The sequence below is a fragment of the Dunckerocampus dactyliophorus genome, chromosome 4 (genome assembly GCF_027744805.1).
Source record: "Dunckerocampus dactyliophorus isolate RoL2022-P2 chromosome 4, RoL_Ddac_1.1, whole genome shotgun sequence".
NCBI lineage: Eukaryota > Metazoa > Chordata > Actinopteri > Syngnathiformes > Syngnathidae > Dunckerocampus > Dunckerocampus dactyliophorus.
The window spans coordinates 7,155,090-7,167,500 of record NC_072822.1 but is presented as its reverse complement, the minus strand read 5'-3'; the positions used below and the strand labels follow the sequence as shown (position 1 = coordinate 7,167,500).

Genomic DNA, 12,411 nt, shown 5'->3' with positions numbered 1-12,411 from the left:
TGCAAGATTAAATACAAAATCAGTGTTTTCCCTTGCTTCATTCCAGTTTGTCGCCGCTATAATAAATAATTGCATTTAACAGTGCTCAATCGCGGAACAATGGAGTGCACTACTGCTGTGACCAGCAGGGATGCTGTTGATTCAGTCTCAAGCAGTTTGGTGTCGAAAGAAGCGCAGCACGACGTCAGCTGTGTGAAGTTGAGCTCCTCCGCAATATTTTTCAAAAATAACAATTAGCAAATTGAATATTTTCCCCATCGTCAATCAAATACATTTAGCTCATCCCAAGTGTTTTTTTGTTTTGGTCATTTTTGCACGGGTTTCACGTTGCCGTGCTTTCCAGATTGCTTCATGCACTATTTGGCTTTCACTATGCTTTGATTGGAAGAAAAATAATCAAAGGAAACTAGATTTTATGTTTTCTTGAACCCATTGCTCGATGATATCAGCTATTATTTTTATCCAATAAAATCAAAGTTTTGCACTATATGTACATCTTAATCAATCTCTACTGGACTTTATTCTCTCTTTAGGCTTTCATCATCAAGGTTTGTACTCATCTGAGAGCTTGTGTTCCACTATGCACCGTGTCAAGGGAGCCTGACTGTTTCCATGTGTTAGCTTTTATTGCCGGTTTCCTGCTTGGCTGATGTGGATTTTATCAACTCAGCATGTGTGATATTGATGTTGCAGAGAAAAGTTATGTTTCCTTTTTGTATGACTATCCCACTTGACACAGGTGATCTCGTTTTGGGTCCCTCACACACATTCACCCCTCAAAGTAATATGCGTTCGGGGTGAAATAAATCATCGTAAGGTCTACTCTTGCCAGGTTGACTCTGGCAAACCGTGAATTTCATAGCTTGCAGCGACAAAACATCCACGCGCATTTTCCTCCACAGTTTTTGGGAGTGGAAGGGGTTGGTAGACAGGACGCACAGCTGGTAAAACTTTCTGACGGATGCTTGCAGACTGGAGCATTTAAATCCATCGGAATGGAAGGGAGGGGCCGTGAGAGTGAGAAGAAGAGGGCTAAATGTGGAAAACATGAGGCTGCTGGAGAAGGAGAAGCAGGCACAGGGAGGGGGGAATCCAGCCATTGGGAAGGTTTGACAGACCTCCGTCAAACTGGTATAATTACTAAACACCCCAAATTACATACCCTCATTTAATATACCCTATCATTTACCACTATCCACAGCTTTTGACTGCGCTCCCTAGCGCTCTCCCTCTGTGATCCCATCTATGTCCGCCTCCTTCTTCCTTTTCATTTCTCCATATTCCAGCCATCATTATTTCACCACCTGCAGTTCCTCTCAGGCGTTCAAACATCATGGTCCAAGACCTGAGAAGGGAATCGTTAGCGGCAATCACTAATGATGTTGGCGACTGGACTAACGTGTGGAAAATGGTACATTTGTCCAGAGATATGTTAAGAGTTCCTCATAAATTGTGAAATCATGTTCTACAAATTCAAACAGAAACCCGGCTAAATTCTCAGTAATGTGTTGTCGCTAGTAGGGCTGCAGCTAATGATTTTTTGTTGTTTTTGACTATGGAAATGTAAAAACAATCTTATCTTAGGCTGAAATCAGAGGATATTTACATTTTTTACAAAAACGATTAATCGAATACCAAGGTAGTTGTCGACTAATTGGATAATCGATTAATCATTATCTGATTACTTGTTGTGCTAGTGTTGTCATTGATTGATGTTGAATTGATTGTTCAGTAATTGTGTCTAAGAGTAATTGATTCAAAACAGCATGCACTACCTGGCTGCAACCAGTGGAGGCACTGTTGAGTTTGCGTTCGAAAGAAGAAGAACATAGCATCCACTATTGGTTTGCATAACTCTCAACCACAGCTTTGCTGAGTGTGATACTGGCATTGTAAAGAGAGTTCAGGACATTCAAGAAGAGATTCTCCCACACAAAATATTTACAAAAATAATTACAATATCTATTACCATAATGACACAAATATAGGATGGTATTTTTTTGCTAGAGAAAAGTCTAAAAAGATGGGCTGTCTTATATTCGGGGTCTAGAGATTTATACATGCAAACCAACAGGTGGCGCCAAATGACTCAAGAGCTTTTCGTCCTGTCATTCTCTCTCACACACGCACACACACCAGTTGCGACACACAGACCCACCGAAAAAAAGTGTCTCAAAGGGTCTTAGCAAACAAGAAGATTGACGAGGCGTGATTATGCTAATTTTTGGTGATGGTGATCAATGAAGCAGAGACATAAAACAACTCTCTGCAGGCAAAAAAATATGAAATCCCTTTGTAATTGTAATCTACTACAAGTTATTTCCTGATATTAAAAACATTGTTTGAAAAAATAATTTTGTCTTAAATGGGTATTGAAAAACAGAGGTTGTCTTGCATTTGGGTCAATACGGATATTGCTAATGTTTGTTGTTATTTTTTTCCTATAATCAATACAATGTGATGCAAAGAGGTATGACCAAAATCTCCAGCACTCATGATAGCATAAACTATAGAATTAGCTAATCAATGATGCCTCAAGTGTTAGATAACAACCTCATTTGTCTATGCAAGACACTCCAGGAAACAGCGTTTTTTCCCACTTATTGAATTAGGTATCACCAAGGATTTGAGTCCCTGTTGTGTGTCTGCAATAATCCCCTGGCAGTGAGAGGAAACAGCATTTCCATAAGCACATCCTCTTTGATTTCTGCAGACGTAGTGGAGAGAACCAGATGTTTCGGGAGCCTCGGGTTAGATTGCTCACTGCGTGTACGTCTGTGGATTCCTTTGTTTGTATGTCCAAAGGTCTGTGTGCACATTCCTGTCTGTATGAATAGTTTGGAGTTTCTCAATAAGCAATTGCATTATACCGCTTGTGATTGGTCCGATTACAGCCTCAGTTTGCTTGGCTTGGCACCGCAAAGTGGCACAAGTAAGTGGCAGAAGAAACAGCAGAGAAAAACACATATATCCAGTGTCTTTCTGCCATTGCTGCCATGCACTGCTAGGTTTCCTGTTTGGCTTTCCATGTGTAACTTTCTGATTGAGTTGAAACCACTTCTCTGTGCTGCTTGCATATCCAAAGTGTTTCCTTCTGTGTTTGAGGAAGGATGAACATTCTGTTAATTTTCCTTTAAACATAAGTTAGCTTAGCAGGTTTGAACAATATATACTGTATATCTTTTGGTTTTGTCAAGCTGTTGATGCCATAGTCTGATGATCTGTATTTCATGTTTGCATCTATTTTATAAACATAATGACCAGAAAAGGGTTCTTCCTCACAGTCAGGTGGGCTCAGGCTCAGACCTCCCTGTGTGGCGTTTGCATGCTGCCTTCAGTTTGAGGAAGAATGGAGTTTTGACGCACGTGTCCCATTCCTTGAATTTGTGACTGTTTGCATGACTCAAGACCTTTTGGATGGCTTGGACAGGTTGGAGCTTGGTGTGCAATATCTCTGTGGTGGCACCTCACTGATGATGTCATAAACCTGCTGCAGCCCCTCTACATCATGGCTGACATTTTCATGGCTGATGGGACATGGAGGGGGGAGGTGGAGGACCTCGACAGAGGTGGGAGATTCTATTACTGATCTCGTAACTCCTCAGTCAGACACTCAACACACTGTGCAGCTGGAGGATGTGTGGCCATTGAACATCCATAGTCTTTAGGAGGTCCAAATGAGCACATTCTGGCTTTTCAGGGTCGAGAAGTGTGTACTCAGTAGGTCTCCGTGGTGATAATCGCTGGCATTGCCCCTGATATATTGTCCCATGAATGGCTCACAAAGCCATCGCCGGAGTGATGCAGATGAGCAAAGAGGTAACAAGATGAGTAACGACAAGAGCAATTGAGAACAGAACGAGACAGGGCCGTGATCAATAGGAGTGAGTGGTGTCCATTTGGGTAATGGACAGGGGCATCATAAGTGGACGGGGTCAGAAGCGGATTCATTATCCTCTCCATCCTCTATCACTCGCTGTGTGGCGTTCACGTTTAAGAGGATGTACAGCGCCGGATCAATTTGTACGCTTGGCATCGCTGGGCCCGTGAGTCAGCTCCATTATCTCACCTATCAGCGCTTTTGTCTCATCTCTGCCATGTTAAGTGAATTAATGCTGAAAGAGAAGATTAGACGGACAGCGCGAGGAGCTGACACAACTAAAGAGACGTCCTTAAAAAATAATAACAACACACTTGATCTGCATGCCCTGGGTGATTATTATCATGCAGCCCATAGCGGCTGCTGTTGTGCGCAGTGGACATCCTCTTGTCTCTCCAAGCTGACACGAGCACAGCAGTGTTGCCGTGTGTTTTTGAAGATGCAGGTTAAGTTTCCAATCTCACCGCAGTGTTCCCTGTCTGATCCCACCCTTTTGGAGAGCAGTGCTTTTGAAGTGTGCATTGTGACGGCTTGCCAGCTTCTCTGTTTACCTCCATTGTCTGCTTCTTTTTTATCTCATCTTCCTTCTCAGCTTTCTTTCCCTGCATACTCGACTTACCTTTGTTTTGTCACCTTATTCTTGTTCTATTTTTTTTAATGCATTTTTTTTTTTTTTTACTTTAAAGGATGAGGTGTTGTTGGGAGCTGTCAACACGGTGATCGCATGGCCACTACCGACTCCGCTATGGGCAAAGAGTGTGTATTAGCTTTTGGTAAAGTTCTAAAGACGTGTTGAACAGAGCCCACCCTCGGATAAATGATGTGACTGCTATTGTGTTTGTCTGATGTAATAGCTGTATTACATCTCACCAATCCATCTTGCTAAGTTTCAAACAGTTCCACCTACATGTCCATTCAACAAAAGCATTTGTCATGTCAGAGGTCAGGCCTTAAAATGTGTGTTCACTTTTATGAACAGACAGTGTGTGGAAATTATTTATAGGAATGAAAGTGACTGTGAATGGTTGTTTGTCTATATGTGTCCTGTGATTGGCTGGCGACCAGTCAAGGGTGTACCCCATCTCTCACCCTAAAGTCAGCTGGCATAGACTCCTGCTTACTTGTGGTCCTGAACACGATAAAAATGAATTGATGACAGAAAAGGCTGCACTGGAAGAGTTCATCATGTGATATCGCCAACATATTTTTTTGCCAAACTGTTGGTTGGTCATCGCCTTGAAAGGAAGAACAGAAAGAAAAGATGTGATTCCGCATCTAAAGAATCCTGCGTGTACTCACACAAACTATCATCTTTGCCATTCAATGTGCGGCGAGCACGGCTCTTAATAGGATGCAAACGCGTTGAGTGTGTGAAGCCACCTTAGGCAGCACACACCAAGGTATGTTGATGTGCAGCTGCTCCTTATTGTGCACCCTATCTTTTCAACTCTCGCCCCTAGTCTGTGTCTACATGATGGTTATAAATGGCGGGTGTGTGATGCCTGCAAGCTGTCATTAGGAAGCCATTAGGAACTTGCAGGGGGATGGACAAAACGAAACAGAACAGGGGAGGAAACATGCAACTGAGATAATGTTGGAGCAGCCACACGCTACATCATCCTCCTCTTCGTCATTTATCCTTCCAGCCCTGTGGCAGATGAGGGGTACATGGCTAATAGCTACCACAGCCCTCTTTAACACACTAGCCCCTTGGTGCTGCTGTCAGACATAATAATATACCGTGAGGAGGGGCTATACAGTAGGTGACCAGAGGGGAGGGGAGTGAAGACAGATGAGGAACGAAACCTGAGAGGGAAAATAAATACTGATATTGCAGGATGAAAAAGAGGGGAATGAAGTTAAGAAATCGTATTTAGTAACTCGCCATGTCATTTCTGCTTTCTTCTGGTTTTGGCTTCTTCCCTGATCCCCAGACAGCCAGGGATGAAGTAGTATGTCAATAAACACGTAAATTCGATCAAAATACAAAAAGGAAAGAAAAGGTGTGGGTGGGTAATGGAGTAAATAAAATAGCTTGCAGAAGAGCTGCTTGTTACTTGGGCATAAGGTTGCCTAGCAACCACATCTAGCTATGTATTTCTGTCTTTTTGTTTTTTTCTTTGTTTGATTTTCATTTAGAGGACGGAAAGAGGGATAATCTCTGATTAGACGATAGTTGTTTTCTGCTCTGTGGGCCAACAAAGGGACAACATTATGGATTTAGTGTCCAGTGGAACCTCCAAGGTCGAAAATTTACTATAGAGAATTATAGAGAAGACTGGACTAAAATGGACATTTTGAGAAAGATCAAAGCGGTTTGAATCAGTGATATAAGAGAAGAGTTGGACCAGTTTGTAAATGACGCAATGCCTGAGGCAAAGAAATGTCAGCGTTGCCTGATGTCGAACTTTTGGGACAAGGAGGTGGATTCACATGATCAGTCATGACTTGCCATTCAATCCAGTTCAGAGTTCCTCATGATGTCAGTCATTACTTAGGTACCCATCTTGCCCAAGATTTTTGTTCAAATGTCGTACTGATGCAACATAAGAAGTCTGTAGCAAGTTCACAGCGAGCAAAGGAGGAGAAATTTTATACCACATTTTTGGACACATTTAGGTGGGAGTGAGCTCTGATGGATGAGTCAGATAGGAAGGTAAAAGCTCAGGAGGAATGTGCTAAGGGAGAACAGTTTGAATAGCTTCACATCTTCAGGTATCTTCCAGATCACTTGTCAGAAACAAACCAACAGTTTCAGTATACGTGTTGGTGCTGCATCATCCTAAATAAACATGAGCAGCATCTCTGCATCAAACAGTCAGACAAATAGTTCGGCTTGCATTGTTGATGCTGTTTTTGTTACAATAGCAGTAAAAGTTCCTGTAATCCAAACTGAGAGCGAGCGAGCGAGCGACTGGCACACCACAAGCTCAGAGATCAGAGGCAAAAACCCATCTTGTATGTATGAGCGAGCTTATGCGCTATCCCTCCGTGTGTTTTCCATCTCGTCTAGCCTGAGGGAGCCGCTTGCGGATCGCTGTCGGACTCCGGCGGGATAGGGGGCTCACCCTCCTCTGACAAACAGCATCCGGCTTATCAACATGGACGCTGATTTTTCAAAGGAGTCACAAAATAGCCCTTCAATAGTGTTGTCATGTTTGGATGACAAACAGGAAGAGAAGGAACGCCGTCTAAGAGGGAAGAGATTGGATCATATCTCAAGATTGACATGGTGGTACCACCCAAGACTTCAGAGTTATTGTCATGGCTACAGACAGACAGTTGGAGCTTGGACAAAAAATACACAGGAAAGGATGAGAGAATGAAAGGATGGTTGGGCAGCTTGTACCTGCTTGTGATGTTGTTTCTGGTTTGATTGATGACATCTTGTCAAGAAGACGCTAATTATAAATGACAGCAACCGCACCACCCTGTTTGTACAGCGAGGTCCAGAAATACTTGGACCATGACAGAGATTTTATGATTCTGAGACCACCACAGTGCATTTAAAACTATGTGTAGACTTTCAGCTCTAGTTGAAAAAGTTTCACAAAAATATAACATTTACCATTTGAGAAGTACAGCCATTCCAGACCGCCTCCATTGTCAGTGTCTCAAAATAACGTAACTGTAAACATCACTAAAATTCTTAAACCCTGGAGGACAACCATTAGCAGCCAGTGTTTGACCGATGTCTGTAGCCCACGGACATCACCAATTTCTGACTTGCCACACCTTTACCTTTACTGTAGCCGACCTTCACTTGCTGCTCGTATGTAGGCCTTCACTTTTGGATACTTTGCCATTACCTTCAAAAAGTCTTAAGTTGCCTTAGCAGTATGTTTCATTGTCCATCTGTCTTACTTTTGCAGCATTTGTCCGTTCGACGAGCAGTCATACATGCCCATGCACCAGTGATGTGGTATGTTTCGGTTAATAAAGTGTTGCTGTCTTACTCTCGCAAGGACCTGTTGAATGCAGGAACAGCCTCCCAATAAGTCATTGACATATCTAGGGATGAGCGAGTACACCACTATCTGTATCTGTATCTGTTCACCCATCTAAATGATCTGTACCTGTACTCGAAATGGGCGGGACTTAAATTGGTACATTATTCTAAGTCTGAAATTGACATGGATTGATCGGAAGTTGCTGTAGTTATTTATTACTCAGCTGTATGTGTACTGCGTGTGTGTAAGTGATCTGTAAGATTTTATTATTTAATTATTTTTTGAATGATCTGTGTGAAGTTGGTGATTCATGCAAACATCCACTACGAGCAAAGTTTTCCAACTGACTTTATACCACCAGCCAAATTATAAGCAAGCCATCCATATATTTTCTATGCCGCTTATCCTAATTAGGGTTGCTGGGGTATGCTGGAGCCTATCCCAGCTGTCTTCGGGTGAGGGGGGTGGGGGTGTACACCCTGGACTGGCCGCCAGCCAATCGCAGGGCACATATAGACAAACAACCATTCCCACTCACATTCATACCTATGGACAATTTAGAGTCACCAATTAACCTAACATGCATGTTTTTGGAATGTGGGAGGAAACGGAAGTACCTGGAGAAAACCCACGCACACACGGGGAGAACATGCCAACTCCACACAGTGATGCTCAAGTGGAGATTCGAATCCAGGTCTTCTGATGTCCTGATTGTGTGGCCAACATGCTAACCAGTCAGCCACCGTGCGGCATTATAAGCTAGCAAACAGGAAAAAAAAAAAAACAATGGCAGCGACCGACGCACGAGCCGTATACAGCTGTCTTGTGAAATACACCGCGTACGTTACGAAACAAGTTTACAAGGTTACTGTTACTACTGTCTGTGTAATGCCAAAGGAAAATTACCAAAATTCTTATAATGTAGGTAGCATGCGTGTTTTATGATAACACTGAATAAGACAAAAATACATTTCAAGGAAAAAAGCGGTCTTGGTACCCCAATTGAGTTGCATAAGTGACTGACGCAACACAAGCCTGCACAGCGCTGTCTTGTCAAATGCACCGCGTACTTTACAAAGAAGTTTACCAGGTAACTTTAGATACAAACCGAAATAGTGGCCAGATGAGGAAAACCCAATAAAGTGGAGGCAGTGGGCAACGTCACACGAGCCGTTTTCAACTTGCCGATTGCACCGTGTGCGTGAATGAGGCCCCGATTAACTCCTCTGTGGCTCCATCCTGCACAGTCTTTCTCCGGAGAGGCGGTCGTTGTGTGTGACTGGCCAATCACAGAGCGTGAAGAGTGAATACATAATGAGGATTTTCTTTCATCACGATTACGGATAATTACGAGATGTACTCGTTTCATGCTCGTATTATTTTTATTACAATGGAAGGCTTTTTGTGATAGGGACACACTCAGACTGCGTTCGCACTTGTGGTTCGCTACCCTCGTTTGAACCAAAACGCAGCCTCTTAATCTACAGACATAAGTGCTCCATCATATATACACCAAGCGCGTAATTCCCCCACATGTCCCACGTTAGTGTTTTGAGTGGGGTCCTGGATTCAGAGTCAAAGCTGAATGAAGATGAGAGCAGGGTGCATTCCTAAGTAATAGCCTGCCAGACCTTGTTCTTGTTTACAGTAAACACACTCATGCCAATTACTTTATCTGCCTTCCCCTTCTAAGTGATGTGACACGGAGCCAGCATGGCGCTCGGGGGCTAACTTTGAGTTGTGCTTATTCTTGAATGCACAACCATGCATTGAAGCTGTGATGAAGAAGCGTGGACAGGAACATGGAAGTGACTGCACACCTGACATGTGATGCACACATGCCTTGTCAGTTAGTGACTAATCAGCTGCCCCAGGGACACAGCTGTCTATTTACCCATCCTGGTCGCGCACCGAAGAGCTGCCCCGGCTTCCAACTGGCCCTAGCAGCTCCGTAGCGTGTGTTTGGATATCGTATTAGCCGTCTTGGCAGCATGAGTCGGACCTGACAGCGCGCCGCAGGGCACGACAAAGAAGGCGCACATTGTTTGAGGTGTGCAAGTGAAAGGAGAAGGAGAGTCGACATGAGGAGAGGACTGTGACAGATTTCTCCGGGATGCGGCGCATGCGGGCAGGCTGCTCTCCAGGCATCCGGGTGAGTGCTTGATCCAGCATGATGATGCACCGTGACAGATACACAACACAGCACCCCAATGGCTGCCTGGCCCGCTGAATGAGTGTGTGTGTATCGGAGTGAGGTGTGTGAGGGGGGTAAACAGCCCCTGGCAATGAGACCACATACTGCCAAGATGGAGAGAGAGAGGACACTTGGGGCATTTGTTTATTTATTTCCAGCCATATGCTGTATCCTCTGCAATGCTACTATAACTCGACTCAATGAGGCATAAGGTGAACGCTCCATCAACTTACTGAGGACGAGCAACTTGGTCCTTGAGAGCCCTCTGTTCCAACTTCCAGCTGGTACATCTAGGTGGAGAGGGGTTTTGAATGGCCACAAAGATCAGACAATAATAACTCATAGCGTGGTTTGATTCAAGGGATTCTTCTGACGATTTTGTTGGTCAAATTGCGTTCACAACTGGACTATTCAACATCTCCAGGAACGTAATGTGCTGCATGGGTGTAGATAGCATTTGCAGCACCCCCTATAGGTTTTGCTCAAAATGTTTTGGAAGACACGCAAGCATACATGATACATACATACAGATACCCTCAAAGTGTTGTAATCCTTATACAAATGGTCGATGCATTATATATAAGGTGCTACGTCCCGTCTGTGCCCTTGCAAAGACATTTCGTTTGATGGCGGCCATGTTTTTCAACCAATCATGCTCAAATTGTACATACGTGCGTCATTCCCCTAAATGTGTGTAGCAAATTTGGTGGTGATTTGGCAAAATACCTTGAAGTTACCGCGGGTGTTCTGAAAGAGAACATTGAGCTGTGGGAGAAATTGCAAGTCAATCCATCTTATTGGGTCAAACCTTTGCGCTTAACAACAGCCTCACCTTGTGCTGTGTTTGTCTTGAAAAGTGGAACACAGTAGGGATGCATGTTTTGTGTGAAGCCGTAGAAGAGTTATTTTGCAAACAAATACAGTACATACAGTAATGTGGAAATGTGGAAAAATTAGGACACCCCCTGAATAAATGATTATGCCAATTCCTACTGTGCAGTAAAATAATCACATCATGTTTATTTGAAGACAGGATGTTCTGTCTTTTTGACCAAAGGAGTACACATTTAACTGTCCGTATATTTTAATCAAAGTGTTTTAAAAGTAAATCACACTTTTTGACAATAAGGCGAGCCTTGGAGGACAAGTGTACTTTGAAGATGCCACATTAAGCAATGCCTGTGAATGTTCTCATTCATCCAGGTCATTGTATTCCCACGACATTGAATCGGTCGCAACTGGACTGTTCAGGTAGAAGACGTTTTGCCTCTCATCCGAGCAGGCTTCATCAGTTCATGCTCAAAGACTCGGTGGGGCAGCTAGATAGGACAGCTCTAGTCTGAGACGTGGTGCAAGATCCAATCTATTTATCCTCTAAAGGAGGAAGCATGTCCAGACAGACAGGATGGTTTGGCTCTTTAGTGGTGTCAAATGACAGTCGTTCGGATACAATGGAGTGGGGCCTCTGCCCGCCAACGATGGTCGTTTGAGTGGTATCACCTTTGTTAGCATCCCATTCAGATTTAATGGTGGTCATGGACCCACCTGAGCAACCTGTGCAGTCCAGTTGCGATCGATGGAATGCCTCGAGAAGACATTAAGCAATGCATTCTTTACATTAAGTTAATGCAAAAGTTAATGCCGGATTTGATCATTTTGCATCTTTTTATATTAGTGCAACTGTGAGATCATTTATTGGTTTAGGCTCTTTATTTTTGGATTATTCCATAAACACAGCATGGATGCTTCCTTTGGAAGCTCCCAATTCTTGTATTTTTCTTTCTTTCTTTCATTCTTATCTTCCTAAAGCGCCGCCTCGCTCACTGCTTTAAACACAGCCGCACAGCAGTTTAACGTAATCCGCTATGACAATATGGAGCGCGTTCATAAATCCAGTAAGGATTAACAATTAAACCGTCAACTGTGACTACACTGTTTCATGTGTTGCTTAATACTTCGTATTATCCACAGTGGCTTCCTCCCTTTCCTTCCTATCACATGACTGAGTGCAGTAGTCACCTTTTTTCATGTATAACTTGAAGAAATTGCTCAGGTTATGACTCCAAAAAAACTAAATTCAATTAATTCATGTTCAGACTGTAAATATATATCACATAGAGAAATTTCAATGTAGCACGACATAAACTATGGTCAGTGCCTTTGTGGCTTGCAATGCTTGCAGTGGCAAGGTGGACAAAATTGATGAGTAATTTGGTTCAATGTGATTTGGACAGTAGTTAGATTAGAGGTGCAAAACACCCAGTGACTGTGTGAGTGTATATGAAAAGTGGATAAATGTCTCCTGTCCCTCTAATTATTCTTTTTTTTCATTAAACCGGTGAATCAGATTCTAATTAGCTCATCAGCTGACTGTCACTCACTCGCTG

General features: G+C 43.2%; 1 protein-coding gene across 2 annotated transcripts in view; it reads left to right on the top strand.

Moving 5' to 3' along the window:
* The window catches only part of efna5b (ephrin-A5b), a 111,535-nt gene that overhangs the window by 38,525 nt on the left and 60,599 nt on the right, over positions 1–12,411 (top strand). The window lies entirely within an intron of this gene.